This window comes from Elaeis guineensis, chromosome 8, assembly GCF_000442705.2.
Source record: "Elaeis guineensis isolate ETL-2024a chromosome 8, EG11, whole genome shotgun sequence".
Taxonomy (NCBI): Eukaryota; Viridiplantae; Streptophyta; class Magnoliopsida; order Arecales; family Arecaceae; genus Elaeis; species Elaeis guineensis.
Genome location: NC_026000.2, coordinates 63,551,986 through 63,567,039, shown reverse-complemented (window position 1 = coordinate 63,567,039; position 15,054 = coordinate 63,551,986).

The window sequence follows — 15,054 nt, the reverse complement described above, 5'->3', positions numbered from 1 at the left end:
TGATTTGGGTTTAGAAGGGTACCTATTTGAGGGCCCAAAAGGATTGGATCAAGCCAACAAGTTGGCAAACAAATCACTTTATTTTTCTCCCTTGATATTTTCTTTTTGGTGTGGATTAATTAGAAAGAGAAGAGGAGAGGAGGTGCATGCCTCTTTTTCAATTTTGGAAAGTCCAAGGGACACATGCCCCTTTGGAGTTGGTGGAGAGAAAAGAGAGGGGCACACCCCCTCTTTGCTTTGGCATGGAAAGAGAAAGAGAGAGGGTTAACGCCCCCTCTCTTGTGCACACAAAAACCCTAAGGGCCACCAAAGGTTGGCACCCCCTCTTCTTGCCTTATGGGATGAAAGCACTCCCTCATCTTGCCTAATAAGGTGTGGGCACCCCCTCTACTTGCCTTATAGGGTGTGGGGCCTTTCCAATTGGGCTTGATTTTTTTAAAAAAAAAATCAAATTAAAAGGTAAGGGATCTTATGAGATAAGGACTAGCATTTTTAACCTGACTGGAGATTGATTTGGAATTAAGAAAAAGCTCTATTTAAGAGATGGTCTCCTAGGATTTGAATGAGAATTGAGAATTTAGATCTAAACCCCTCCCAATCTCTATGCCATCCTCTCCTTCTCTTCTCTCTTCAAAGCTCAAGGGTTGGGTGTCCTACCTTCCTACACGCCCAAGTTGTTGGGTGATCTCTTCTACATCAAGGAATAGGGAGAAAGGTTGTAGTTCAAGTGTTGAGATCATGGATAAAGATTAATAGTTGATCAAAGATCCAAAAGATTGAAATTTATTTTAAAGAATATGAATCTAAAATGAGAATAAAGCTTCAAGATTGATCCCGATAGATACCTATAGAGGCCGGACGCATGTGTTGCTTTAAAACCTTCAGATGTACGATCATTGGTTGCAGTGTATTTCGATCCGCACAAGGTATTGAGATGTGATTTCAAATTTTTTCTGATTTATTTTCAGATTATATGCATATCTTGGATCCAAAACGTAGATAGATATAGATTAGATTTATTGCATGTGGGGTTAAAAAGTTTAACCTGGATCCATTTTTGCTGTTATTTCAAATCAATTTTTGAAATCTATGCATGCAAGTCTATCAATTTTCTAACAAGCTAGATGTAGTCAACTGTTTAATCCCATAAGATCTTTAAACTTAACTCTCAATTAAACTAATCTATTGTTCAATCAAGTCACGTATTTTTAAATTGAATACATAGATGTTAGATCAATTCTTTCCTACATTGCTTGATTTTGTGTGTGACTCCATAGGTTCGAACATTAAGCTGATAGTATAGAAACTATTTTTTATACTAATTAAAGTTAACATCTAGCATTGGTTTTCGATATCTAGATAAATCGAATATTTACAAAGCAACATTCAAGAACCTAGGCGTATGGTTACCACATAATTCATTCCTTTAATCTTAAAAGCTGAGGATGACCTAAGATTTAACTGTCAATCCTGAATGTATCATCCACATTATATTTTCATCTTTCAAATTCATCACACGAATTATCTTGACCAAGATTTTACTAAATTGAGATACAGTGATGCATTCATTAACTCCTATAATCCAGAGGGATCAATCCCATCTTGACTCATACGTAGACTTCATAAGTACTTGATTATACCCAGTAGCCTTCTATCACTATATTAGAAATATAGATAATCTGGTACAAAAATATAGTGAGTTGCTTGTAAATCACCATGGTGATCTTAGGTCTGAGCGACACATATGCCCATATCCTTCACAAGCTATCCTTGATAGCAGAGCACTCAGTAGGTGAGTCACTGTTTAGTGACGATGTACTCCTACATCTCACCTGTATGCTATGCTTGTATCTTCACACTCCTTGGTTATGAGGACAACCAATAAAGTTAATTCTGATTGGATCAATATTTTTTCTTGATCAATTTTAATAGATATAGTTGGCCAACTCCATATCTTTGATTAGACCAATATGGACTTTGATCGTAGCTCCATGGTCAAATCTAATTCTATAAGTTGATCAAATTGAAAATGACTAACCAGTTGGTGTCTTAGGTAAGTATGGTAGCTTTGATCGGTGGTCATTAATTAAGAACTATTCATATAGATTGAGTCTATATCGAGTTAATGGCATATCTTTTCCATCGATCTCACTTACCTAACCAACATGGTGAATCATGTTTTGATTAGATCACTTAATGATTGGAGTTGACCCATGCTAACTAGAAAATCAGTATGACTAATTTAGGTGTCCCTAGTTCAACTTGTCTTGAGTCCTCCTAATGACTTGGTGAAGTCAGTGGGAGGATTCATGACTGGTTGGCTAGACCAGTTTATACCTGATCTTCTTTTATCTGACTTGGTGAAATCAATGGGAGGATTAAGATTAACTGATCAAGTTTTTTCTCATCTCTCAATTCAAACCATTTAAATCTTCTAAAATTATTAGGTCCCTAAAATAAAATAGTTATGGTGATAACTAGATCATATCCTCCCATTAAGTTGGATGATAATAAGTCCAACAGTTTAGATAATCATTGGAGGCATCACACGCTTAGTGCTCATCTGACCATCAGAATTATCATTTATAATATATAGATTTAGTTATGTCTTTCTAATGATGGTCAGGTTGGTCGAGCCACACTCAGATCTGATTACTCATTTGTCAGACGCACTAAATTCTAGCATGTTAATGGTTGGACCTAACCAAAACTTTCAGTGGAGGTGCCACATGCCTGCTGAAGAGGTGTCTAGGGCAAAATTGAATGCTAAAAATTATTTAGTAAAATAATTGATTAAGAACCTATCCATGGGTGCACAAGGGTTGGTCAAGCCACACTCGGGTCCATGTGCAGTCTATGTGGATTCTAGTACCCACTAAAGAATTAGTGTAATTCCTCAAATTGAAGGTAGAGAATATCAATTCGAATAAACTAGTGGAAGAACCTTTAGACTAAAAACCATATCTTTAGGCTTAATCAATTCATATACTAATTAGGTTTTAATTTTTCTTTTACAGTTATGGCCTCTACCTTGTCGCTCCGATCATTATTAGATAGTGATAAATTGATGGGATCAAATTTCGATAGCTGATATCGAAAGCTTAAAATATACCTGGAGCATGAACGGATCTTGTATATATTGTCAGATCCGGCACTTGAAGAGTCAACTCCAAATGTGTGTAGAACGATCAGAGACACTTATCAGAAATGGCTCAACGATCGAACTATGGTTTGTTGCATTATGCTGGCGGCAATGAATGATGAGTTCAGCCATCATTTTGAGAATGCTCAGCCACAGGACATGTTTCAAATATTGAACGAGTCTTTTGGCACATCCGATGATGTTGAGAGGCACAAGACTAGTTATGCCATCTTCAATGCTCGAATGAGGGAAGGAGCGTCAGTCATCGATCATGTACTGTACATGATCGAAATGATTGAGCATTTAAGCAAGCTTGAGTTTTTCCTGCATGAGCAGTTGAGGAAAGATACCATTTTGAACTCTCTGCCCAAGTCCTACCTCTCTTTTCTTACTCATTTTGAAATGACAAAGCCTGTGGTCAATTATCATGATTTGCTGGGATTGCTGTAGAACTTTGAGAAGGATTACCAGCTCCAAAAGGAGTCGGTGAATGTAGTGGGAGGGTCTTCTTCTGGACGTCGACCCTTTAAGAAAGGAAAGAAGAATAAGAAGAACAAGAAAAGGGTGCAAAGTACTGGAGCACCCAAACCCAATCGACCAAGAAATCCAAATCTGATCAGAGTCAGGCGGAATGCTTCTATTATAAGAAGAAGGGGCACTAGAAGAGGAATTATCCTCAGTACATTACCTCTTTGGATCCAAACAGGCCGAAAAAGAAGTAAGTTGTTACTATACAAGGTAATTATATAATAACACCTTGTAATTTTTCAATTTATGATTTTACTATCTGGGTATTAGATACTGAAAGTTTTTTTAATATTTATAATTCGTTGCTGGGTCTGCAGGTCAGTAGGAGATTTGAAGAAGGCGAAAAAATTTTCAATGTTGGAGATGGAAGACCAGTTCCAGTTCTAGCGTTAAGAATTATTAAGCTTGTATTCAAGTTAAATATAATTATTCTTAGTGAATGTCACTTTTGTCCTTCCTTTTTATTGAACATTATTTTTGTAGGCCTCTTGGCCATGAACGGTTATAAAATTTTAATAATAAAAATAATTTTAATATCATTATAAATGATGCTAATGTGATGAATGGATAGTTGAATAATGATATTTACATATTGTCACAACCTGTTAGTGTAATGTACATGTCCAGCAAATGCCCTAAAATTAGTGATGTCTCCGATATCTATCTTTGGCACTGTAGGTTAGGTCATGTTAATAAGAATAGAATAAATAGGTTGGCACAAGAGAAAATCCTCGAAGTCAGTGATTATGAATCACTTTCAATCTGTGAGTCCTATCTTTTTGAGAAAATGATCAAGTCACCTTTTACTGAAAAGGGTGAGCGAGCTAGTGAAGTTCTAAGTCTCATATATACTGATGTATATGGATCGATGAACACCAGTGCCAGATATGAATATTATTATTTTATTACTTTTACAAATGACCTATCGAGGTATGGGCACGTCTACTTAATGACGTATAAGTCAGAATCATTTAAAATATTCAAATAATTTTGTAATGAAGTAGAAAAATAATTGAAAAGAGTATTAAAACTCTTCGGTCTGATCGAGGAGAATACCTCTCAAGTGAGTTTTTGACTTACTTAGAAGAGAGTCAGATTCTCTCACAATGGACCTCTCCTAGAATACCGCAGCATAATGGTGTATCAGAAAGGAGAAATCGAATCCTATTAGATATGGTTCGATCCATGATGGGTTTTGCAAGTCTGTCGATCTTTTTTGGGACATTTCAAATGATTTCATAATGAAGTAGAAAAATAAACTGAAAAAAATATTAAAACTCTTCAGTCTGATCAAGGAGAAGAATACCTCTCAAATGAGTTATTGACTTACTTAGAAGAGAATGGGATTCTCTCATAATGGACCCCTTCTGAAATATTACAACATAATGGTGTATCGAAAAGGAAGAATTGAACCCTGTTAGACATGGTTTGATCCATGATAGGCTTTGCAAGTTTGTCGATCTCTTTTTAGAGATATGCACTCGAGTCAACTTGTTATATTTTAAATAAAGTTTTGAGTAAGTTTGTAAGTAAAATACCACATGAGATGTGGACAAGGCGTAAGCCAGCACTCTCTCATTTTAGGGTTTGGAGATGTCCGGTTTATGTCAAACATCTGAAAACTGACAAGCTTGGACCTAGATCTGACAAGTGTCTATTTGTAGGGTACCCAAAAGAGATCAAAGGATATTACTTCTACCTTACTAACGAATAGAAGGTGTTTGTCAGCAATAAGACAGTCTTTCTAGAAAAAGAGTTTCTTAGAGAAGAAACTAATACCTCAAAGATTGAACTTGATGAAGTTCGATTGATAGAAAAACCGATACAATCGAGTAAACCCATTGAGTTGGAATTAATTAGATAAAATCCAAAACCTATTGTAGAAATATCTTTAAGGAGATCTGATAGAGTATCACGTCAATCGGATAGATACTATAGTTTCTTGATCTGAAATAGTGATCCAATTGAACTCGATGAGAAAAATGATGATCTGATCACCTATATGGATGCAATATAGAGGTCTGACTCTAATAAGTGACTGAAAGTCATAAAATCCGAAATGGAGTCCATGAAAGTCAACAATGTATGGACATTGGTTAACCTATGTGAAAGGATAAAATCCATAGGATGTAAGTGGGTCTTCAAAAGGAAAAGAGGTGCAGACGGGAAGGTGAAAATCTATAAAGCCCGTCTGGTGGTCAAGGATTACTGTTAGCATTATACTATTGACTATGATGAGATATTTTCTCCTGTGGTAATGCTCAAGTCCATTCAGATCATGCTTACAATAGCAGCACATCTGAACTATGAAATCTGATAAATGGATGTGAAAATAGTCTTTCTAAATAGAGAGCTAGAAGAAGAGGTCTATATGATACAATCTGAAGATTTCATATTCATAGATGAGTCAAAGGTGTGCATGCTTCAGAGGTCCATTTATGGACTTAAGCAGGTATCTCGGAGTTGGAACATGTATTTTGATAAAGTGATCAGAACGTATGGCTTTATTAAGAATGGAGAGGAACTCTGCATATACAAGTGGGTTAATAACTCAGTAATAGTATTTTTTATTTTGTATGTGGATGATATTCTCTTAATCAAAAATGGCATCCCTGCATTATAAGGAATAAAAGTTTGGTTGTCATCTTAGTTCTCCATGAAGAACTTGAGAGAAGCATCTTTCATCCTTGGGATGAAGATCTATAGAGATAGATCTAAAGGTTGCTTGAATTATTCCAGTTGACATACATTGATACTGTGCTGAAAAGATTCAGCTAAAAAATTCTAAGAAAGACTATCTCCGATAGGCCAAAGAATTTCTCTCTCGAAGAGTGATTGTCCAACAACTCCTCAAGAGAGAGCGCATATGAGTAGAGTTTCATATGCTTCGATAGTGGGATCTATTATGTATGCCATGATATGTACGCAACTGAACGTGGCATATTCACTAGGGGTAGTGAGTAGAAACCAGTCCAATCGAGGTGAGAACCACTGGAAGGTTGTAAAGATCATCCTTAAGTATTTGAGAAATACTAAAGATCAGTGGTTTATCTATGGAGAATCCGACTTAAAACTTGTGAAATTTATAGACTCTAATTTTCAGTCGGATCATGACGACAGCAAGAGTGTGTCGGGATATATTTATACCCTGAATGATGGAGCAATCTGCTGGAAGAGTTTTAAGCAGCACACTGTAGCCGACTCTACTTGTGAGGTAGAATATATCACAACATCCGATGCTGTGAATGAAGCTGTGTGGTTACGAAAATTTATCAATGAGCTTGGAGTGGCACCCTCCCTTGATGGTCTCATCCTGTTGTACCGTGACAGTATTGTCACCATTGCTCAAGCGAACGAACTAAAGTCACATCAGTGGATCAAGCACATCTGCATCGCTATCACCTAGTCCAAAAAATTATGGATCGAGGTGACATCAACCTTCAGAAGATCAATGGAAAGGAGAACACTATGTTTCACTCACCTAAATAGGAGACACCTCTCCTCTTTCTCACATGCTATAGGTAGGCACGCCCACCCCAATCCACACACCTCCTTTTTTTTTTCTCATGGTGAAGGCCCATCAGATTTATCACACAAAATCAAAACCTTTCTTAAGGTGTTGGCGCACAAATTGGATTAGGATTAGGATTTATTTCAACCACTTCCAAGTTGAATTCAAATCAAATTTGAATTCGACATTGAACCAAACTTATCCCAACTACTTGGGCATTGGGGAGCGATGAAAAAACACATCAGGGCACAAGAAAGCTTCATGCAAAATCAGATCTTGCATGAAGACTAGGGTGGCATGAATATATGAGGTGGTGCATGGGAGTTGGTTGAGATCAATCTCATCCAATTAAGAAAATTAGTTCAAATCAAAATTCAAATGAGAAACCAATGATTTTCATCCATATCTAGGCATTAAAAAAGAAGGGGCAACATTCCTTTCTTTTGCATAGAAAACACATCATGCAAATCTAATTTGCATGAGGAAAGTAGGCGTCCAGAATTAGATGGCGCAAGGGAAGAGTCCAACAAAGTTTGGACTCTAGGTTTTGGTTAAGATTTGATCTCCTATCAAATCAAATATGGTTAGACCCAAATGATAAATGAAATTCAATCAAATTAGGCTCATAAATTTTTAATCAAATTTTAATCTAATTAAAAATTGATTGAACCAAAGTCTTGATTAAATCAGGGATAATTCTTCCTTAGCGATTAGGTCATCTCATAACCTAATCGAGTCAAACCTAATTGAATCAAATTCAATTAGATTTGATCCAAACCTCATTGCTCAATCAAATTGAGCTAATTACTAATTGATTCTTCATTAATTTTTACTAATGTTAAGCAATTTTTTTCATTGTAACTTCTACTTAAAGTTAATCATCAATCAAAAATTGATGATTACACCCTTGATCAATTCTCAATCATTGATTAGCCACTTAATCAATCAGAAACTTCTTTTGAGTGTGACCCCATAAGTTCAAACCTATGTTGGTAGTATAAAAATAATTTTTTACACTGATCGAAGTGACTATCTAGCAATAGAACCCGACATCCGAATAGATCGAATGGTTGCAAAGCAACATTCAAGAACCTACTGGCGTATGGTTATCGTATAATTCATCCTTTTGACCGCAATGCTCAGGATGACCTATGATTTAACTATCAATCTTGAATGAGTCATCCATATTATATTTTAACTTTTCAAATCCATCACATGGATTATCCAGGCCTAGGTTTTACTAAATTGAAATACAGTAATGCATTAACTCCTAAATCCGGAGAGGTCAATTCCATCTTGACTCACATACCGACTTCGTAAGTGCTTAACTGTGCCAGAAATCTTTCAGTTACTGAATTAAAAATTTAAGTAGTCTGGTATCAAAATATAGTGAGTTTTTTATAAATCACTATGATGATTTTAGGTTGGAAGGACACTTATATCCATACCCTTCATGAGCTACTCTTGACAGCAGAGTGCTCCGCAGTTGGTCACGTTCAATGAGATATACTCCTACATCTCACTTGCATACCATACTAATTTCTCTACAACATTTGGTTACGAGGACAACCAACGTATATGGCACACAACAGCTTATATTTGATAATTTCTATTGTCCTAGTAATAGCATATCATTTGGTTGTAAACAAGTCCAAGGACTAAGTAATAAATCCTCCTTTATCGATCAAATTAGTCCTAAAGACTTCATCATAATACAGGAGTTCATTAAGAAGATATAACCTTATGATGAATCAGTCAAATAATTTTTATTAATATCAATTTATATATATTTATAATTAGCACAATCGTCAAATGATTGGCTTTAGGAGATAATTCTCAACAACTTCCACTTGAACTAAAATCAATCGGTATAATATCTCATACCTATCTTTGGTTTATAATCTTTGAACTATTTGATATCGAGGGTTTTAGTAAATGGGTCGGTTAGGTTCTCCTTTTCATCAATCTTCTAAAGATCGATGTCACCTCGATCCACGATCTCCCGGATAAGGTGGTAGTGATGTAGAATGTACTCGATAAGCTAATAGGTCTTCGGCTCCTTGGCTTAAGCTATGGCTCTAGTATTGTACAATACAGTAGGACCTCATTGGAGGGTGCCTCTCCTAGCTTCCAATTAACCTCTGCAATCACATAGCTTTTTTGCCAGCATCGATGCTACAATGCATTCCGTCTCACAAATTACATTGGCTACAATGTTCTGCTCAAAATTTTTTTAGTAGATTGCTCAATCATTTAGGATAAAAAATTATATTTCAATACACTCTTACTGTCATCATGATCTAACTAAAAATTAGAGTCTGTAAATCTCATAAATTTTATGTTAGATTCTTCATAAATGTATAATTGGTCCTTAGTATTTTTTAAATACTTAAGGATGATCTCCTAGTGGTACTCATTCGAATCAAACTAGTATCTACTCACTATCCCTAGTAAGTATACCACATCCAATCTCATATATATCATGACGTACATAATAGAACAAATTCTACTCTTACACACTCTCTCTTGAGGAGTTGTCGAACAATCTTTTGTTAAGAGAGAAATCTCATGGCCTATTAGGAGATAGCCTTTTATGAAATTCTCCATGCTGAACCGCTTTAGCATGGTATCAATGTACATGGACTTGGATAACCCAAGCAGCCTCTTAGATCTATCTCTATAGATCTTCATCTTTAGGATGTAGGATGTTTCTCCCAAGTCCTTCATGGAGAACTTTGATGACAGCCAAACCTTTATTCCTTATAATACAAGGGATGTCATTCTTGAATAAAAAATATAACCATAGAATGATTAATCTATTTGTATATGTAGGGTTCTTCTTTGTTCTTAATGAAGCCATGCATTCTGATCACTTATCAAATGCATGTTCCAACTCCGAGATATCTAGCATTATCACAGAAGAAAACATCTTGTCATAGTCAATACCATAATGTTGACAATATCCTTTTGGCAATCAGATGGATTTTATAGGTCTCCACTTTCTCATCTGTGCCTTATTCTTTTTGAAGATCTACTTACACCCTATGAATTTTATCCCTTCGGATGAATCAACGAATGTCCATACATTATTGATCTTTATGGACTCCATTTCAGACTTCATGGCTCTAAGCTACTTATCAGAGTCGGACCTCTGTATGATATCCATGTAGGTGATCATATTTTTATTGTTCTCATCGAGTTCAACAAGATCACATTTCAGATCTAGAAATTGAAGTATCTGTCTGGCAGATGCAGTACTCTATCGGATCTCCTTAATGGTGCCTCTACAATGAGTTTTGGATTTGATCTAATCAAATTTGATTCTATGAGTTTACTAGATTGTGTCAGTTTTTCTACCATCAAACTTCATAAGTTTAACTTTAAAGGCATCAATTTCTTCATCAAGAAACTCTTTCTTTAAAATGAATACCGAACAACTCTTGTTCTTCAATAAGATAGAAATAATACCCCTTAGTTTCCTTATGGTACCCTACAAAATAACACTTATTGGACCAAGGTCCAAGCTTACCGATCAACAAATAGTTGACATAACCCAGACATCCTTAGACCCTAAGATAAGAGAGCATCGGCCTATGCCAGTCCATATCTCATATGGTGTCTTTACAACTGAGTTGCTTGGAATCCTATTTAGAATATAACAAGTAGTCTCAAAAGCAAAATTTCAAAAGGAGACTGGCAGACTTACAAACTCCATCAAGGATCGAACCATGTTTAACAAAGTTTGATTCTATTGAGAGAGAATCTTATTCTCTTCTAGATATGTCAAAAATTCACCAAAATGGCATTCTCCTTCTCGATCTGATAAAAGAGTTTTAATACACTTCTTAGTTTATTTCTATTAGATGGGTGCCCTAGATGCTAGATTGGCTGACACATTCCTGTACAAATGTAAGGGCAAATTTATAATTTTGACTATAAATGAATAAAAGGATTATTCTACTATCACATTATGTACATTATATCTGTGATACATCTTTTGGTTAGTAGGAATGTTAATTCATATTTTTAAGAGTTGAAAATTTAAGGCATGAATTTACATAACTAACTCATAAACAGCTCCTGACCATAGGATCATCACGAGGATGGTGATCGATCTGGAAGGTTGGTGTACGATCGCTTTCTTAGGATAGATGTGTCTTGAGTCTACGGTGTGGAGATACCGGAGCGAGAGTATAGATATTCGTTGGGAATGAGAGTACTGAGCATGACCGTCTCGAGTAGTCATAAGGAAGTCTACCTTCTCGTCGATGACTAGCTCGATGCTGCAGCTGTGTGTCTAGTTCTTTGACCTGAGGTACATCGACAGTTCACTTTGAGTGTATTATAGTTTGACTACACCATAACTCAGTCTCCTAGTCATTCAGAACCCTGAGGTGTATGTTGGCTGTAGCATATTCATTGTAGAAACCAGATTGTACCAAGATGGAATCTATCAACCTCGGTAGATAAGAGTAGTCCAATGATGATCGAAAGATTGAGTCCTTAAGCCCATGGCCATGGCAGAGTGAAATAATGAAAAAGAGTTTTCCATTGGAATTTCACATCGGACTTGGATCGATCGATTGATTCATATGACTGATGTTGGGTTTGACGAGTTCACCTTAACCCTAATTTAGTCGGGACTCATGATAGAAGAACTCAATCACACAGGTAGCTGCACCGAGAGGTTCATCTTCATTTTTGATGGGTTGCCACCATATACTGCTAGGTGTCACTAATGGATTTTAGGAGTAATTAGAATAATCTTGATGATCGATCATTCTAATTGTCTGAATCAGAAGAGTTCTGATCCATCGAAAAGAGTTTCGATGATGTCGATGATGAGATCATGACATGTCTCATTATCATACAGAAATGAACCTAACCAAGTCACACAAACAAGAGTTAGGGTCTGGATGTTATCAATTGAGCTAGTCCAGTTCGATTGATTTGGATTAGATCCAATTAGGTTCACGAAAATCATGCTAGCACACGATTGAGCCTAACTTTCTCTTCGTGCAATCTTTTTCATCTCGACTGAGCCAAATGTGATTTGGCTCATCCAGAGAATCTTGAGAAGGTTTCTCTAGTCTGACTAAAGCTAGTCCAGCTCAAAAAAATCTTATCTTAATTCATGAGATGAATTTAAGACAACACCTGCCAATTCTTGTCACCTGCCATTTCCATTTTAGGACATCGGTCAAACTTGACTTATGGATCTTGAACTGAAGTCCACTTGGCAAGAGGTCATTGAAGAGTTTTTGTGGAGTATCCGCCTACTAAATTAGGCTTCAAAGTGGGTGCCAAGATCAGATTTGGCATGCACCCCAAGTGGATAAGGATAGAGTCTCATGAGATGAGGACTCTATGTCTTAATCGACTCAAACTGTTGGGCGCCAATCTCACTGTGTTTATCCAGTGTTGGTACCAACAGTAAGAGGGTTTGGTGGAGTTTTTATCTGATATGATCAAATGATATCACTCCATCAATCAAAATTTTTTCAGAATTAATTAAAATTTTCTGATTGGTCGAATGATGTGGCACTGTATGGCGCAGCAGGGTCTATTTAAACCCTGTCTGCGCCTATGGTTTAGAGAATTTGCTCAATACCCAAAAAAGCCTGATATCCCTCTACTTGTCCATATCCCCTCTAGTCCTCTCTCTCCCTCTTCACGTCCAAGAAGTTGGGCATCCATCTGGTGCTTGTCCAAGGCGTGGTGGCTCCCTGATCAGAAGACTGCAGGGATTTATCGAGAAGCTGCTGCTCCAGCTTCAGAAGATCTTTTGAAGATCTTTCAGATCAGATCCAGATCTAATATTTGGAGTAGAGATTTACAAGAAGAAGATGATCCAGATCTACTCAAGTGGGTACCAGTAAAGGTCAGACTACTGCATGGCTATTTTTGAACCTCGGGCATTGCTGCTATCATCTACTGGGTAATCTAGTTACCTTAAAGGTATTTCTCTAATCCTCAAGTTTTAGATTTAATTTTAGATTAAATATTAGATAATAAGAATCAGATCTATTATATCTTTGATCTAAAATATCATAAGATAATTTTTTTTTAAAAATATTCTGCCCCGAATCTCATTAGATCTGAAAGATCCTACAAGGAAAAAGGCGGTTTTTCCTTCAACTGGTATCAGAGCCAGATTGATGGCTCTATTTCAGATCTAATTTAGATCTAATTTTTATTTTTATTTATCTAATATTAATAGATTTCAGATGTCACATCAGATATGATTAGATCTAAATTCAAAAAATTCAAAATTAAATCTAAGTAGATCTAACATGTATGAGATGCATGACTAGACTAGGAATAGTTTAAACTATGAATAGTCTTATAGTTTTATATTTTAATATGATTAAAATATAAATTAGATCTAATTTATTCTTTGATTTTTTGATATTATAAATATTATATTTAGATCAAAAAATAAAAAATAAAATTTAATTAATTCATAAGATTGATCTGCTGCATGTCTAGACTAGTTGTAGAATTATTCTAGTAACTGTCTAGAATAGATTTTATATTGAATAGTTCAATTTAAATCTTATTTTTTAGATGTTACATGTGATGTATCAGATCTGGAAGCATGCTAATTAGATCAATTTTAATACATGAGATGTATGCAAAGTATGTATAAGTTAGATTTGAAATTATATATGTGATATGTAACTTAGATCTAACTAGTTTTGTAGTTAAATCAATATTTCTGATTAAGGTGTTTCTCATGGCCGTCCGGTCATAAGAACAAAGTAGGGTTTAAGACCCTCTCCTCCCATTCAATGGGGTATTCTTATGGCATGTAGGGGTGCTGCGTGTTCATCCTTAATCAGAAATTAAAATTTATTTTTCTGCAAAACCCTAGATCCAGAAATCTTAGGATTTATTTACATATTTTGTTTATGAACCTAAGACTTAATTAATGAATTAAGCTTATGAAATTAAATTAGATCTAAAATTGAGAATTTCAGATCTAAGTCATTTTCATAAAATTGGATTCGGACTTGGGTAGCTCAATTAGATCTAGTGGTTGATCAAACTGAATCAAAAGTTGGTAAGGTGAGATCATGAAAGCTAATAATTGACTAGCCTAATAGAATTAAGTCTAGATCAAGGTCGAATCATATTTAGATGTGACTCGATCAAGTTAAGACCTAATTTGGCTTAGTGGTTAGAGCTTGGATTGTAGACTAACCCAATTGATTCTGGTTCGATAATTTGGTGTCTAAGGTAAGTTGGGCAGATGCGACCAACTGGTTTTTAATTGAGAGCCATTCGACTCGAATGCGTTCTTGTCAAGTTAATGGCATATCCCTCCACCGATCTCACTTACCTGGCCATATGTGTCGATCTAGTTCTGATTTGAGGTGGCTAAAAATTTGAGCTAACCCATGCCACTAGGTTAATCATAATTGTTATGACTATGTCAAGTCAAGTTTAATGAGACCTAAATCAAATCTTCCTAAGAAATATTAAGTCTAAGATTTTCCACCATTGTGGATGTGCGGGCCCTTTCTGAGGTTGATTGTTCTCGGCTGGTTACAGTGGCTCAGTTGCACCAGAAAGACGCAACCATGTCTATTAGGTATTGGATGCTAAGATTAGAGGATAGGTTGTGCTTAATATTTCAGATATGGTGAGGGATCCAATCAGGAATCTAATTCGTGCAAATGGTAGGTCTGACTTAACTAAGGATTGGAGCAATATTCCGAGTATGGTGAGCTTCATGAATTAGAGACCAAGTTTTGGGTGCACCATGATTAGAGAATCATTGGACAAGAGTTGTCCACTCATCAGTTGACCCATCACCAATAACTGTTAGGTGAGGTGGTGAGCCAGTCGGTGAGACCGCACCACCCACTAG